Genomic DNA, 15,880 nt, shown 5'->3' on the forward strand with positions numbered 1-15,880 from the left:
CCTGATAATGATATGATTTAGTTATATAATTTTTCCTAGAGTAAGTAATTTTCCTTATTACTCATTACTTTTTATATTTTATTAATTATCATGATCCATATTCCAGTAATAATTTTTGTATCACAAAAACATTTCAATACAAGAAAAACTTCATTTATATAAAGAAGCACTTGCACCTACACCTGTTTCCCCAGTCCATCTATCTTTCAAATGTCTACCCATACACTCAATTTCTGGAGCAATATTTGGGGATAATTCAGTAATTACTGTGACACCTATGCACTGGGACAGTAACCAAGGACCCTCAATCCTCACCACTAGCACCAGTGGGGGGGCATCCACATTGATAGGATAACAAGTACACACACAGTAAAGTACAGTTTCCCTTAAGAGCACACAGAGATCACAGTCAGTCTGGGGCTGGTTTCTCCATTTCTCTCCAGATCCCCAAATAAGACTCCCCCACTGGAACAGCTATAGGGTTCAGATCTCAGCCGAGTGGTCAAGCCAAAACCTTCAGCACCCTCTTTGTCTGACCAGTGCTTTGTGTCCTTGCCCAAGTAGCTGACACACAGACTTTGAGATTTAAGTTATATACAAACACACAGACACTCCTGGGGAAGGTTGGCATAGGTTCTCCAGATATGCCCCTTCTGCCCAGACTATACAGTAATACCACCTGCCACCAACCACCCTTATCAGCTACTATAAAGGCCCTTATCAAAGGGTGTCCAATTCTACTGTGCAATGTTACTATTATCCAAACAGTAAGTGTGACAAACAGCAAGGCTATTGGAGTGGCTTGTACAGTATCACCAGATGCATGCGAGTACTCTAAGAGCTTATATTATCACTACATAAAACAGCCACAGTTAAAAGGTTTAAAAATATTTAATAATAAATAATAAAAACACAAGACAGTACTCATTGATTCAACACAGTGACAATAGAGAGTTCAGAAATCACAGGAAATACTTTAAAACAACATTGTAGGACAGTCTGGCATAAATATAGAAAACAGCTATACTAATCCTACTGTATTTCTTTCTATCTCTAAGAGAAATCACTGCTCTAAATAACTTACTTACAAAGCAAGACACAGCACTGGTGAGTTGTTAACAGGTCTGAAAACAAATACAAAATGCAATCTCTTTTTCTTGAGATAATTCTTAAATTGATAATATACATTACTGCTGAGTCATTTCAGCTTACATCATTCTTGTCACTTCTGTTTCAGTTTCCCAGGCTCACAGAACTTAAAATTTAACACTTCATTGTGATCTGCAGCTGCCAGGAAGTCACAGTAATAAAAGACACTTTACATGAATTATCTCTGTCTTAAGACAATAGAAAGAAGCTCCTAGTCCAGCCATCCTGTCTCTTAGCTTGAGATCACACACAGTCATAAAATTCTTTTTTATCAGTTTATTTTCTTAGAGTTTGCAAGTTAACTCCATATGTCTCAGGTTTCTACCATGAAAACATACATTAAATAGGCATAGAGTTTATACACATTTCTGCTTTTTCCCAGTTGGGTGCACTGTGGTTACATTTTTGAAGCTCAGTACATAACAGTTTTCTTACTTTTGTAAAACAAGCCTGTGGATCATATTAATATTTACAATGGCCTAGAATTATTTACAAAATTCTATCTAGCTAGGCTGGCAACCTTCACATTTTATCACAATTACAATAATGTATTGCTTCTCCTTGATAGAGAAAATTAATGCATCAATGGATACTAGCTCATCATTTAATCAGAGTTGCTCTTCATTTGGCAACTGCATCAGACTGACTGCATGTTTCTGTTGATTTTCAAACCCATGCAAGGCAAAAAAATAAATAAAACATGAAAATAAGTATTATTTAAGTTTTTCTTACTGAGTTTTAGTCAATTGTTGTGTTATTGCTAATTTGTTTCACTGCATTTCTACACTTTTTCCCTCAAGGACTGTACTGTTACTTTAAGGTCCTAGTTACATTGTATCTGCTGGATTCAAGTCTGCTGAATATAGACTGTTTGGTTTCTGACACTTGAGTGCTATACCAGCCATCTTACATTAAGAGACTTTTTTTCTGCATTCTTGCAGCAGATCAGTGTGAATTTAGACATATCTGAATTGGGGATTGCCGGTGGAAGGTTCATCATGTGCTTTCCCAATTGGTAGATTGCTCTATACTTCTTTATTCTTGCTTATATATAAGCCTCGCATTTGCACACTGCTGGATTCTGCACACCAGTGGCTTGCATCTATACAGGGCACTGTCAACCACTACTGTTCTCCATACAGTGGTGGTTGGCAGTGCCCTTTATAGATGCAAAAGCCTTGAAGATTAGTTTTTCCCTTAAAAATTGTCAGTGCAACCCTTCCAAGCTTTTCTAATGATCTAGGAGCAGCTCAGAATCATGCCGAGTAGCCTTGCTTTATTGGCCAACCTTAGACTACACAAAGTATTATTCCCTCTTATGGTCTCTAGGTTACCAGTAAAGTCCAGTCAAATCAACCCATTCCCTTCCCTAATAAAACATACATTAAGAGCCAGCTATAGTTTCCCATTATCTCGTTGGTCGGCCTGCTTGGACATGAGTATCCTGAGGCAATGTAACAATTATCTCATGTATGCTGACAACTACTTATTCCTGAAATAAACTAATACTTTATCACATAAACACACACACACACACACACACACACACACACACATCACTTCCCACACTAAATAAAGCAGTGACACAAACCCACATATGTGGAGGTACTCACTAATAACAACCATTGTCTCAAGAAACAAGCCCATCAGGTGTAACACCACAAAACCAAATGTACTGGTCATAGTGACTCCATAGTGAGGCACACAGATGTCCTCCTCATCAGACTGGATAAGGAAAGGGTTATGGTTAGCTGCCTGTCATGTGTCAGGATCCATCAAGTCACTCAAGCACTCTAGTCAATCAGCCACAAGCACCAATATGACTCTGTCATATTTCATGTGGGTGTGAATGATCTGGGACGTATGTCCCTGGACTATATGAAGAGAGACATGACTAAGCTCTCAGATTATATGTCACAGGCAGGTATGAGCCTAGCCTTAAGCAGCATTCTACCATCTCCAAGGATGATGCCAAAATACAAACAAAAAATGACCGACTTTAACAACTGGCTTAACGTCTGATGTGCACGGCCTCATGTACATGGACAACCATCTACTATTATCACCGAGAAACACAATTTGTGAGAGATGCCATTACATTAAGAACCTAGAGTCTATGCTCTCTCCCTCACAAGCCAGTATATCTGGCACTGAGAAGGTTATCAACACAATCAGTACACCTCAAACACCACCCACAATTGAACAACACACACCCACATATATGCAGGTTCTCAACAAAATCATATCCAAACAAAGGAGACCTCAGAGGCAAAAATACACATGAATTCCATAACCGTCCACACCACATACCATGCATAGTCCACACACCTGTGTCTTGCAACCACAAAGGTCTAACAATAAACCCAACATAATAGTCATAGGAGACTTCATTGTGAGACACACCGATGTGTCTCTCACCAGGCTGGATAAGGAGAAAGTCACTGTTAGTTGTCTGCCAGATGCTAGAATCCACCATATCACACACACACTCAAGTCTGTCAACAGCAGTTACTGTTATGACTCTGTCATAGTCCATGTTGGGGTGAATGACTTGGATACATACCACCCAGGACTATATGAAGAGAGGCATGATTGAGCTCGCTGAATATATGTCCCAGGCATGTATGTCCCTAACATTAAGCAGCATTCTACCATCACCCAGAATTATGCCTCAATACAAACAGAAAATGACTGGCTTTAACAATTGGCTTAGTTTCTGGTGTCATTCCAGGGGTTCCAGTACCTGACAGCCTGGGAAGATATGATTGACAGACAATGATGCTTTGCTAGAGTTGACCTGCATCTGTCTCACTTGGGCTTCAGGCTTCTGGGAAAGGCCCTTGCCTCCCCCATAATACCCTTTTTTGGGAAAAGTCCTGAGGATGATAAAACCAACATAAAAATTTCAACAAAACCCAAATTAAAGGTCATACTGCTAAATGCTAGGAGTCTAAACATGAAACTGCACTCATTGCAAGCATTCTTAACCATGGAAGATGCTGACATTTGTGCAGTCACAGAAACCTGGTTCAAAGCTGCGGAGAGCAACCCAGCCTCACCTGGTTACTCATCCTATCATGCATTCAGACCCTCAACTGTGGGCACCAAAGCCAAAGGAGGTGGAGTTTCAATATATATTAAAGGCACACGCACCTCCAGGCTGGTAGAGTATGACACACAGGAGACACTTCAGTTGCAGTTAACCGCTGACAAGACCCCTATTCAAATCATAGCTAGCTACATGCCCCCAAATTTGATTCAAGATGCCCACTCCACCTATCTGAACCTCTTTGACTCTATCAAGATTCAACATTTTACTTTGATCCTGGGTGACTTTAACTACTCAACCATAGATTGGAAAAACTACTCATACCAGAAGGCAAATGCCCAGAGTTTCCTCGATTTTATCAATGCAAATGCCTTTGAACAGCTAGTCAATACCCCCGCAAGAGGTGATAATATCTTGGACTTGGTATTAACCAACAGGAGTAATCACTGCAGCACCCCTACAGTATCATCCTCCCTGGTAAGATCCGACCATAAAGTGGTCAATTTCGAAGTCAGCATCTCCCCCATCCTCTAGCTAGGGTCAAACAAAAAAACTTCTCCAAAACTGATTACAACCTCCTGAGGGATGGTATAAGCAGCTTCACAGCCCCCTCCCCCTCTGTTGGAACTGGCACCAGTGTCCAAGTCTACACCAAGGTACTATATGAGCACTTATATAGATGCACGGAATCAGGAATACCTGACAAGACAAAATCATCCACCACAAGGAAGAGTATACTTATCTGGTGGAAATATGCAATAAAGAAACTATATAACAAAAGGAAAAAATTGCTGTCCAGGACCAAGAAGAAGCAGGTGCCCAATTGGAAGCAATCTCTCCTTAGCCTGAACAAGTAAATAAGAGCAGTAGTGAAATCCTCTAAAGCCAATTTTGAGTCCAAATTAGCCACATCTACAAGAGACAATCATAAGGCCTTCTTCACATATGTCTGCAATCTCAAAGGAAGCACCATCAAAGAAGGTCAGAACTAGTGGTCAAGGACAACACATACACAAATGCTGTAGATATAGCCAACGTACTGGCTGACAGAGTCAGTGAAAACTTCACCCCTCTGTCCCCCATCAGTAAATCAGAACATCCCCAGTACCTGCCCTCCTCCCCTTATCTCTAGGGAACAGGTCATCACTACCCTGTCAAAGGCAAAAAATACAGCCTCCATGGGACCCAATAACATTCCAGGGTGCATCCTACATGAACTCAGGCATGAACTTGCAGCACCATTAGACACCCTATTCAACCAAAGCCTGAGTACCAGCTTTCTTCCAGACGAGATGAAAACAGCCACTGTCATCCTTTTACACAAAGGTGGAGTGTCCACCAATCCAGGAAATTATAGACCCATCAGCCTAACTAGCCTGATCTGCAAGGCCATTTAATGGATTATCATGGACCTCATTAACAGGGACATTGGCAACCTCCAAACACTCAATCCCACACAGTTTGGCTTTGTCAAGGGGAAGTCATGTCTGTTAAATCTGGTCAACTTATTTGAGACAGTCACCAAAGCCATGGATGAGGAGAAGACGGTGTACACCATCTACCTTGACCTGGCCAAAGCATTTGACACTATTCCCCACTCAGGTAGAATAAATAAACTCTCTCAACTAGGCATCAAGCCATATGTTATCAATGAGTAGCAAACTGGCTGATTGATAGAACCCACCTAATCAAAATAGGGGAAGCCACCTCAAGCAGTATACCCGTAATGAGCGTCATACCCCAGGGATTGGCCTTGGGGCCTCTGTTATTTGGGATATACTTCTCTGATGTGCAGGCCAAATCCAGTGGGCTATGGCTGACCAAGTTTGCAGATGACTGCAAGATGGGCACGGTCATCAATTCCAGAAATGATGTGGACATCCTCCAAGTGGTCCTCACCCAAACAAATGAATGATGCCAGAAACATGGCCTCAAGATGAATGCCAAAAAATCCATCATCATCCCCTTTGGGGAGAGTGATGTCCCCACATATTATTACATTAATAACAACGTCGTAAGCACACAATCAGTCGTGAGGGATTTGGGCACTTAGGTTGATAGCGACCTGAATTTTGACCACCATGTTGCTTCCATTGTACAGAAAGCTTTCGACATGGCCCACCTCATAAGTAAGGGTATCTCATCCAGGGACAAGGAGGTCATAACATCCCTGTATTCTGCCCTTGTAGGGCCAGTTATTGAGTACAATGCCCCCTTCTGCATGTACCTCGCAAAGCACATGCAGCAACTGGAGAGACTACAGAGGTTCCTCACCAGAAGAATCCAGGGCCTCAAACATCTACCATACACAGATAGGCTAAAAGCCCTGTCCCTCTACTCAGTTTCATACAGACTCCTCAGAGGTGACCTCTGTCTGGCATACAAAGCAATCTCAGACCCTGTGTTGATGGGACTGCTGCATATCCGCAAGTCAAGCTCCACTCAAGTAACCTCTACCCGTGACCTCAACCTGGTCTGTGACATCAATAGGACTTGTTGGCAGGACAGATTTATGTCCCACAGTCTTCCCCATCTGTGAATAGGCTCCCTCTCCACATCAAGCAGAGTACCTCATTATTCCTTTTCAAACACAACCTGGATAACTGGATGGGAAACATAAAATACACCCCTGGGATTCCACCTGTGCCCCTGCTGGATAGGGGTTTTGGGTGCTGACTTTTCTAAACATGGGCTAAACTCTTGGATAGGCTTATAAGGTCCTCAGGGCCAATACCCTAGTAACTTCCTATGATCTTTTGATCCTATGATCCTATGTCAGTCCAGTAGCATCCAATATCTGTTAGCCTGAGAGGATGTGATCGACAGGCCATGCTGTTTTGCCAGAGATGGTCTGTACCTGTCTCCACTAGGCTTTTGGATACTGGCAAAGACATTAGCCATCCCTATTGTGCCTTTTTAGGCAGTGTAAAAATAACCTTCCAGGGGAAATAAAATATTCCCAAGATAAACTCAATGCACTGCTGCTTAATGTTAGGAGGCTAAACACGAAACTGCACTTCTTGGAAGCACTCCTCACCTTGGAAGATGTTGATGTCTGTGCAGTCACTGAGACATGGTTCAAAGCTGTAGAAAGAATCCCATCTGTGCAGGGTTACAGCTTTTTGCAAATGTTCAGACCAGAAACTGAGCTTGAAAGAACCAAAGGAGGAGGTCTAGCCATCTTCATTAAGGATAAGTACATGTCAAGACTGGTCAAACAGTATGACTCTTTTGAGCTACTCCATGTCCAATTAACTATAAGGAAAAATCCCCTACCACATCATAGCTAGCTATAGGTTCCCTACCATGACCAGGAAATGCATACCACATACTTGGACTTACTGGAGTCACTTACCATGCAGCCTAACACCTTCATGGATGATTTTAATTATCCTGTCATCAACTGGGGAACATTCAGAACCACAAATATACAGGCTCAGAGTTGTTTGTAGTTTGTTAATGAAAATGTCTGGAACAGCTAGTCAGCACACCCATGAAGGCTCAAATATCCTAGAGATAGTACTCACTAACATGGGGTAGCATTGCACTCCCCTGGTGTGATATCCTCCTTGGTAAGATCAGACCATAAATCCATCTCTTTTGAAGTAATTATAAACTAGATAACCCATCAAGCTCAAAAACACTTAAGAATTTCTCCAAGACAAATTACTTCCAGTTCCTACTAAATGATGATATAAGAAATTTCAAAGCCCCCTTGAACTCAGAAAACATGGACTCATATGCAAAGATGTACACAAATGCCCTGTATAACCACTTAAGCAGTTGTATAGCACTGGCTGTACTGGACTGAATTAAAAACAGATCTTGCCAGAAAAACAAATCACCCTGGTGGACTACTAGTATAAATAGGCTACAAAACAAAGGGAAGAAAGAAACTAATTTCGAAAAACAGAGGAATGAATTCCTCAGTAGTCTAAACAAACAAATTAGAAATTTTGTCATGTCCTCCAAAGCTAAATATAAATAAAAAATAACTTCTCTAACTAAGTAAAATCACAAGGCATTTTTTAACTACATGCAAAATCCTAAGTAGAATACCCACCTATGCACTGAGTGGGTTGTAGATGGTACCACCCATACTCAAATGGAGGCAATAGCCAACCTGCTAGATGACTGATTTGGATCTAACTTCACCCTGTCTCCACCAGTCATCCCCCAAAGTATACCTGCCACTGTTCCTCAGCCTATTATCTCAGGAGAGCAGGTCATCTTTGCACTCTCTAAGGCCAAAAACATGGCATCAATGGGACTAGACAACATCCCAGGTTGCCTTTTAAAAAACTTAAAAAATTATCTACCAGACGAACTTAGATACCCACCTATTTAACCACAGCCTGCAGACTTGCTATGTTCCTGCAGAATGGAGGACAACAACAGTAATCCCTCTAAACAAAGAAGAACATCAACCAACCCTGGAAATTAGAGGCACATAAGCTTGACTAGCATCATCTGCAAGGCCATAGAAAGAATCATTATGGACTTTAACAACAAGGACATATGAAATCTCCAGACTCTAGACTCAACACAGTTTGGATTTGTTAAGTGCAGATCATGCCTGTTAAACCCGGGTGACTTCTTCAAGAAGTCACCAAAACCCTGTATAAGGGAAAGACTGTACATATCCCCTTATCTTGACCTAGCCAAGGCATTCAAACAAATGCTCCACTCAGATATTATAGAAAAACTCTCACAATTGGGAATTAACCCCTACATCATCAGGTGGGTAGCCAATTGCCTCACTGACAGTGCCCATACTGTCAAAGTGCGTGAATTCACCTCTAGCAAAAGGCTAGTCATTCACAGGGTTCTGTACTGGGCCCTTTACTGTTTGGAATTTATTTCTCAGAAGTCCAGGCAAATATGGACAACCTGGAGCTGACCAAGTTCGCTGATGACTGAAAACTGGGAGCAATCATTGAGCCTCTCAGTGATGCTGATTTACTGCAGAAAGTACTAACACAGACAAATGACTGGTGCCAATGCCATGGGTTGAATCTAAATGCAAAACAAATGCATTATTATTCCCATTGGGAAAGGTAACACCCCTGCTAATTACAATATAGATAGCATCCCCCAAGAATAGACCTAATGGTACATGATCTGGATACGCAGGTTGATAGCAAACTGAACTTCACACACCCTGTATCCACAATGGTGACAAAGTCCTTCTATGAAGCACATCTCATAAGTAAAGAGATGGCATCTAGATATAAAGATCCTCATCAGAAAAATAATTGAGTACAATGCTCCCTTTTGCATGTATCTCACCAGACACCTGCAACAGCTAGAGAGACCACAGAGACTTCTCGCCAAGAAAATACAGGGTACACAAAACAAGTCTCACACAGAAAGACTGAAAGCATTGTCACTGTATTCTGTCTCCTACAGGCTATGAAAGGGTGACCAGTGCCTGGCTTACAGGGCTGTCTCTGACCTGGCCCTGATGGAAATGCTACACATTCATACATCAAACTGTACGGGGGTCACACGCCCCAGGGATCTTAACCAAGCCTCTGACATGAACAAATCATGCTGGAAAGATAGATACATCTCCCAGAGACTACCCCTTCTATGGAACAAACTTCCAATTAATGTGAAGCAAAGGCCCTACCTGGACCTCTTTAAACTCAGCCCAGATCAATGGATGAGTAATTGTAAATTCACTCCTGGGGTGGTGCCCATGTCCCTCATGGACAGAGGTAATTGGTATTAATTACCATACCATAGACTGTACTGCGGTGGTGGTGCTGCGGTAGCATTGTCGCCTCACAGTTAGACGTTGCCCATTCGATTCTCAGTTAGAGCGTCTTCTGTGTGGTGGCATGTGTGAATGGGCATTCCTTCATTGAAGGTTGTGCATTAGGCCCGGCAAGCTAGCACGCAAAACTCTACTACCAATCATTAGCGGATCGGAGTTCCGCTGTGGCGACCCCTAACCGGGAAAAGCCGAAAGACACAAACAAACACCATACCATAGACTCATACCTCTGCAAAGTTTGCACACCTAATTAGTGATAATTGTGGTAACTCAGAATAAACATAGCTAGGCTTGTGAGGTCTCTTGGACCGTTAGACTAGTAACCTTTTATGGACCTATGAACCTATGAATAGCTACACAAGCAGAAAAACTATGCTCTTCTGATAAATTATAAAGTATAATTTCCTATGCTTAATTTAATAATTATATTTAAGTCCATTTCAAAACATAAAGCACTATGGTGACACCCCCACTTAATTTCTCTATTCACTCAAATGGAGGCTCAAGATGACCATAACAAAAGGCTGAATCACAGAGTTAGTATAGACCTCTTTTTTAAAGGACAAAAACTGGGGCCCAGGACCAAAATGATTAAGCATGCCAATTAAACTATTGTGAACATTTCATCATATAACTTAGCAACATACATAAGTCATACAAATCCAGTCCAGTGGGAGTCTGATATATGTGTATGAAATCTATTACCGTCCATAATTTTTTTGTATGAATTTATTTGCACTTTTTGGGAATGCAAGCATCAGAGGTAAGAGTATTTATTCTAATTGGAAAATAAACTTTTTATGACACTGTTTTTGAGAATGGAGAAGGACGAAAAACATTTTTGAAAAACTATGAAAAGAAAAAAACGTTTCCTTGGATTACATTTGTGATAAATGCATATAACAGAGAAAAAAAACTACAATTTAGAACTGATGTTGAAAAAGAAGATTTAAAGAAGCATTTGGAAGATTAGTGTCAACATGTTATTGATATGGTGATGTATTAGATAGAGTGTGCAGATGTTCTCTTGCCTTGAAGTTAATTAATGGTAGAATACAACATATGCCATATATATTGATGGTTAGTGGAGGATATGTTTTGTAAGTTATTGGGGTCAGCCCAAATCATGTTAATTTTTTGGGGAGGGGGATGAAGGTCTTCTCACTGAAAAATGTAAAAATAAAGGAGATGTGGGAGTTGGGGGAAGGACATGATAATAGAAATTGTATTGAGAAATATTATAAATATAAAGAAGTGGAGCATATATGTAAAGAGTGTTCAAATTAAAATAAAACGTGAAATATATAAGGGGAAGTAAGTAATTAGAAAATGAGAGAGTGACAAAAGGTGGGGAATCAGAATAAGAACATTTATAAGAAGAGCAAGAGGTTACACAAGAAGGAAATGAGGAAAATATTGAAATACTGAAGAAACTGAAGAAGAAGGAATGAGATGCCATACAGTTAGATGTAGAAATACTGTTAGAAGACTAAGAGATAGAAAAAGAAAATGTAAAGAAATAATTTACATGTAAATAGCATAATATAATATAAGAAAACTGATGATATATCAGTGGTGCTAAAAAGTCGCTGATATAATAGAGGATGTCAGATTTTTGAAAAAAGAGAAAAGAAATCAGATGGGATTGTTATGGGACAAGACAATTTTGTGGAATTTGGGTGTTGAAAGATGTACAATATTATCTATGTTATATAAAGGGGAAAGCATTATTGTGATGGATCATATAGTAGTTAAAACAGGGTGGTTACTAGTTATATATTTAAATAACAAAGGACAACCATTTAGAGTGATTATAATTAATGCTCAAACCAATGATAAAAAGAGAAGAATTATTCAAGATACCAAAACTTTATGCAATGGTTAGTATGAATGTGATTATAATGGGGGATTTAAACTGTAGTATAAGGAAACAAGTGGGAAAAGTCATAAAGGATATTAAAAAAATAAAGAAATAGTAAAGTTGGGGCATTTTAAAATAGGAAAAGAAAAATAATTTGCATATATAAAGAATAATTTAAGAACAGAAATAGATTATATTTTCAGATTTTCTGAATGAAGTATTACAAGTAATGCAAATGTATTTTTTTTTTCAGATCATAAAGTGATATGGGAAAGATTTGGTGATATTGAGAATTGTATTAAAATGAGAAAGGAATTAAAAAGCTGAATGCTATCAACATTAGGGAGAAATTTGAAAGTACAGTTGACATGTTACTGAAAGATCACTACATTATTGGATTTAGATATAATAATTGGATGGAGTGTGGGTAGAGTATATAATGAAATGTTAAAGGGAATAGTAAGAAGAGGAGAAAGAATTTTGAAGATTAGTATATTACAATATAATAATATAAATGATAAATGAATGTGTGGCTTAATGGAAGAAGAAAAGGATGAATATTTGGATAGATAAAGAAAATTGTATGACCAGAATAAGAAAATATCTAATTTAAAAAAAAAAACAACAATACATTCAGGAGAAGAAAGAAGAAGTACGAAGTATCCCATTTTCTGGGGAAGAGAATTAAGATACAAAGTTTGATTATAGAGAAACTAAAAATAAAGAAGAGAAATTAGTAACAAAAAATGATGATTAGTAAAGAAGTTATTTTTTTTTAAGAAATAAGCATGTTGGGAATAAAAGAAAACAGAAGATGAAATGGAAATGAGAACATTTTTAGAAGAAGAAAATACAATTTTAAAAGAAGAAATTAGAGGAGAAGAAGTAAAAAAGATTTTGAAAATGGTAAGAGAAAATATGTAACAGATTACCAGTTTTATGAAAGAATGGGTGAAAAACAAGTCAAACATTTATGAAAGTATTAAATGAATGGAAAGAGACAGAAATAGATTTTTGGGAAGATACTAAATGTGTTATGTTAATAACAATTTCTTTAATGAATGCAGACTATAATATATTGACAAAAGTAATACAAATGTGATTATAAAAAATCTCAAAAACAAATGGAGGAATGGATTATATGGAGAGACAGTAAGTGAGGTGCTAAAAACAGTAAGGTAAACACACTGTATAAAAGATAGAGGGAATAAAGCTAGACTTATGGGTAGTGATATAGAAAAAATTCTGATAACATTATAAGAGAACAATTATGTGAAACTGTAGGAGAATATAATATGGATAACCAAATAGATTGCGTAAGATAGCATATGAGAATGGTATAACAAATGTGTTTGCAAATTGGTGGATAATTAAAAAAAAAAGTGAAAGGCTGTGAGGCAAGCTTGCCCCTTAAGTAGCATACTTTTTGCAATTGTCATGAATTTAGTTAAGGAAATGATTAATGATGAGATGGAGGAAGCAAACTACATATATGAAGATGCAATTAAGATGCTGTAAGTGATGGTATATGCAGATGATGTCAAAGTTATTATAAAATATTAAATGGATGGTAGAAGTAATTTTAAAAAGTAGAAAAAAATGTTTAAATTGGGTAGATTTGAAAATATATTTTGAAAAGAGCAAAGGCTTTGGAGAGATAGTTACAAAGTAGGAGTATATTATTTCAACAATAAAAAATAGAAATTGTAGTGACAGTGTTTGGGAACTATGAAGATATGAAAGAACAATGGGAAGAGTATTTAAGTGAAATACAGAATAATATTAAGTTATGCAATAGTTTTAATTTTTGCTCTATAAAGTGTATCTTTTAAAAAGTTTTGTTTTAGGTAAGTTAGGGTATTTAGGTTCAGTAATGGCTTGTCCAAGAGTGTTCTTATAGAAAGAAATGTTGGTGATTTTTTAATTTTATTTTATTTTATTTCATGTGTGCATATGTGGGGGGGATCCAGGCTAAGCCCCATGCAGACGGGAGTTTTATATAATAAGGCTGAAGAAGAAGGAATACATTTAACGCATCCTATTGTTCATTTAGCCTGTGTTTGTTTATACAGTATACTAAGAGGTAGAATTTCCAAAAAAGAAAGTGTAGTAAAAAAAATAATACAAGGAAATATAAACAGTTATGATAAGAGGTGGAAGGTAATAAAAAGAAAAAGAAAAATTGGAAGATAAAATTGGAGGAGTAGAGAAGAAAAATATTGAAATGGAAAATTAATGTTTTGGATATCAATGATAAAAGAAATATGTGGTATGAAGAGAATATGAATACATTTTTTATGTTAAGCCATAGGAAAATTTAGGAATTCATGTAAAAAGATTAATAAAGAATTATATCAATGATGGCAGGCTAGGACTAGAGAAATGTTATTTAATAAATTATGGGATGAGAGGGATATTTGTAAAAAGATAAAATCTTGATTATGGCTGAAAGGGTGGGAAAGGTAAAATATATATTTAAGTAAGTGAAGAAGTATATTTTAGGCTGTTTTTTGGAATAATATTTATTTATTTATTTATTTATTCAATCATTTATGTGTTTACTTGTTTAATTGTTGATTGAACCATATAGGTATTACTGAGTGTGATGAAGAATTGTATGTTTGAATAAAGGACCCCTACTCTTTTCAACAAGTGCAGTGGGGTCTTTTACCTCCACCTGACGTACCACCAACTCAAACAGATGAGATTGCCGTATCAGTACTGGAAAATTAAGCCAAGTAACTGGGTTGGAAAGGGAATACATAGCCTTTTGACCTTCCAGCACCAGAGATCAGCATGCTACTTGTTGAGACGGTGATGCTACCTTTTCTTACATTTGTTTTTCATTTCACACTCTACATTTTCTGATATTAATTCTTTTCCAAAAAATCATGTTATTATTTGGACAGTCATCCACATAAATATCCCAAAGACTTCTTTACAGAGTTCTTTACACAAATGTTTTCACTCTTCCCTGCTTACGTCACAGAATCCTCTACTATTTTTCATATATATTTGGTTCATAATCTGTTTTAAAGTACCATTTTCAATAAACAACTCCAGTGCAACTCTCCAATATCTAGTTCATAAACCAAGCCTGTCTTTCTGATGAACAAAGCCAGAGACAAGACTACATACCTACTCTTTATCTTTGTGATATCATGTTCCTCAAAGTGAACATTCCAAAGGAGAAGCTTGTACTTTGTCTTCTATTCAGTTATAAACCATACAGTAAACACTTTTTCTACTATTTTATGCAGTTTTGAATGACTGCTTCCTTGCTTTCCAAGATAATGTCATAAAAGAATCATTATGGAAGTGAGCTATAACTCTAACAAGGGCAAAAAAAAACTGTTTCTAAAACTGATAATGTTCTATGGGGGACACCTGCATTCTGGTAGTTTAAATCTCTGAAAAAACATATTTCTTCCAAAGATAACATCTGTGTAGATTCTAACTGCATGCTAAAGATTCTTAAAATTAAAAAAAAAACTTCCTGGTGTTCTTTATCTCAATAGATATAAAATTTGCATTTTTCCATTTGTCTGAAGTTCAGACTAAGGTACTGGTACATTTGTAATTTGTAAAATATCAACCTTTCCTTTGAGAGCATTGTTTTATTTAAATTTTTCAAGATTTGTCTTCCATGGTATAATTTTTAGACTTGAGACATCAGCCTCTAGTTCACCCAGTTCTAATAGCTGGTCAATGAATAAGCATCCCTCTGAGAAACGTTGTAAGAATAATCACATTCTCTTCTAGTGTAAGTGCTCCTTTTGCCAGGTTGCATGTGATACAGAGGAAGTGAAATAAGCAAGTAGGGTAAGACTAACTCATTCAACAAAAATAAATAAATAAATAAATAAATAAAATATCACGTCATTATTGGAAAAGGGGATGAAATGGCAGACACTGTCAGAAAAGTACCAGATGGTCAAATTTAGGCTCAACTCTGTGCAGAGCAAGGGTTTTGGAACCATGCTTCTTTAGGACTGCTCTCCATGAGAGCAAGTCTTTTGGAATTGGACCCTTAGCAACAAGC

Source organism: Protopterus annectens, chromosome 4.part0 (assembly GCF_019279795.1).
Source record: "Protopterus annectens isolate FY-2018-M chromosome 4.part0, PAN1.0, whole genome shotgun sequence".
In the NCBI taxonomy this organism is placed as follows: Eukaryota; Metazoa; Chordata; order Ceratodontiformes; family Protopteridae; genus Protopterus; species Protopterus annectens.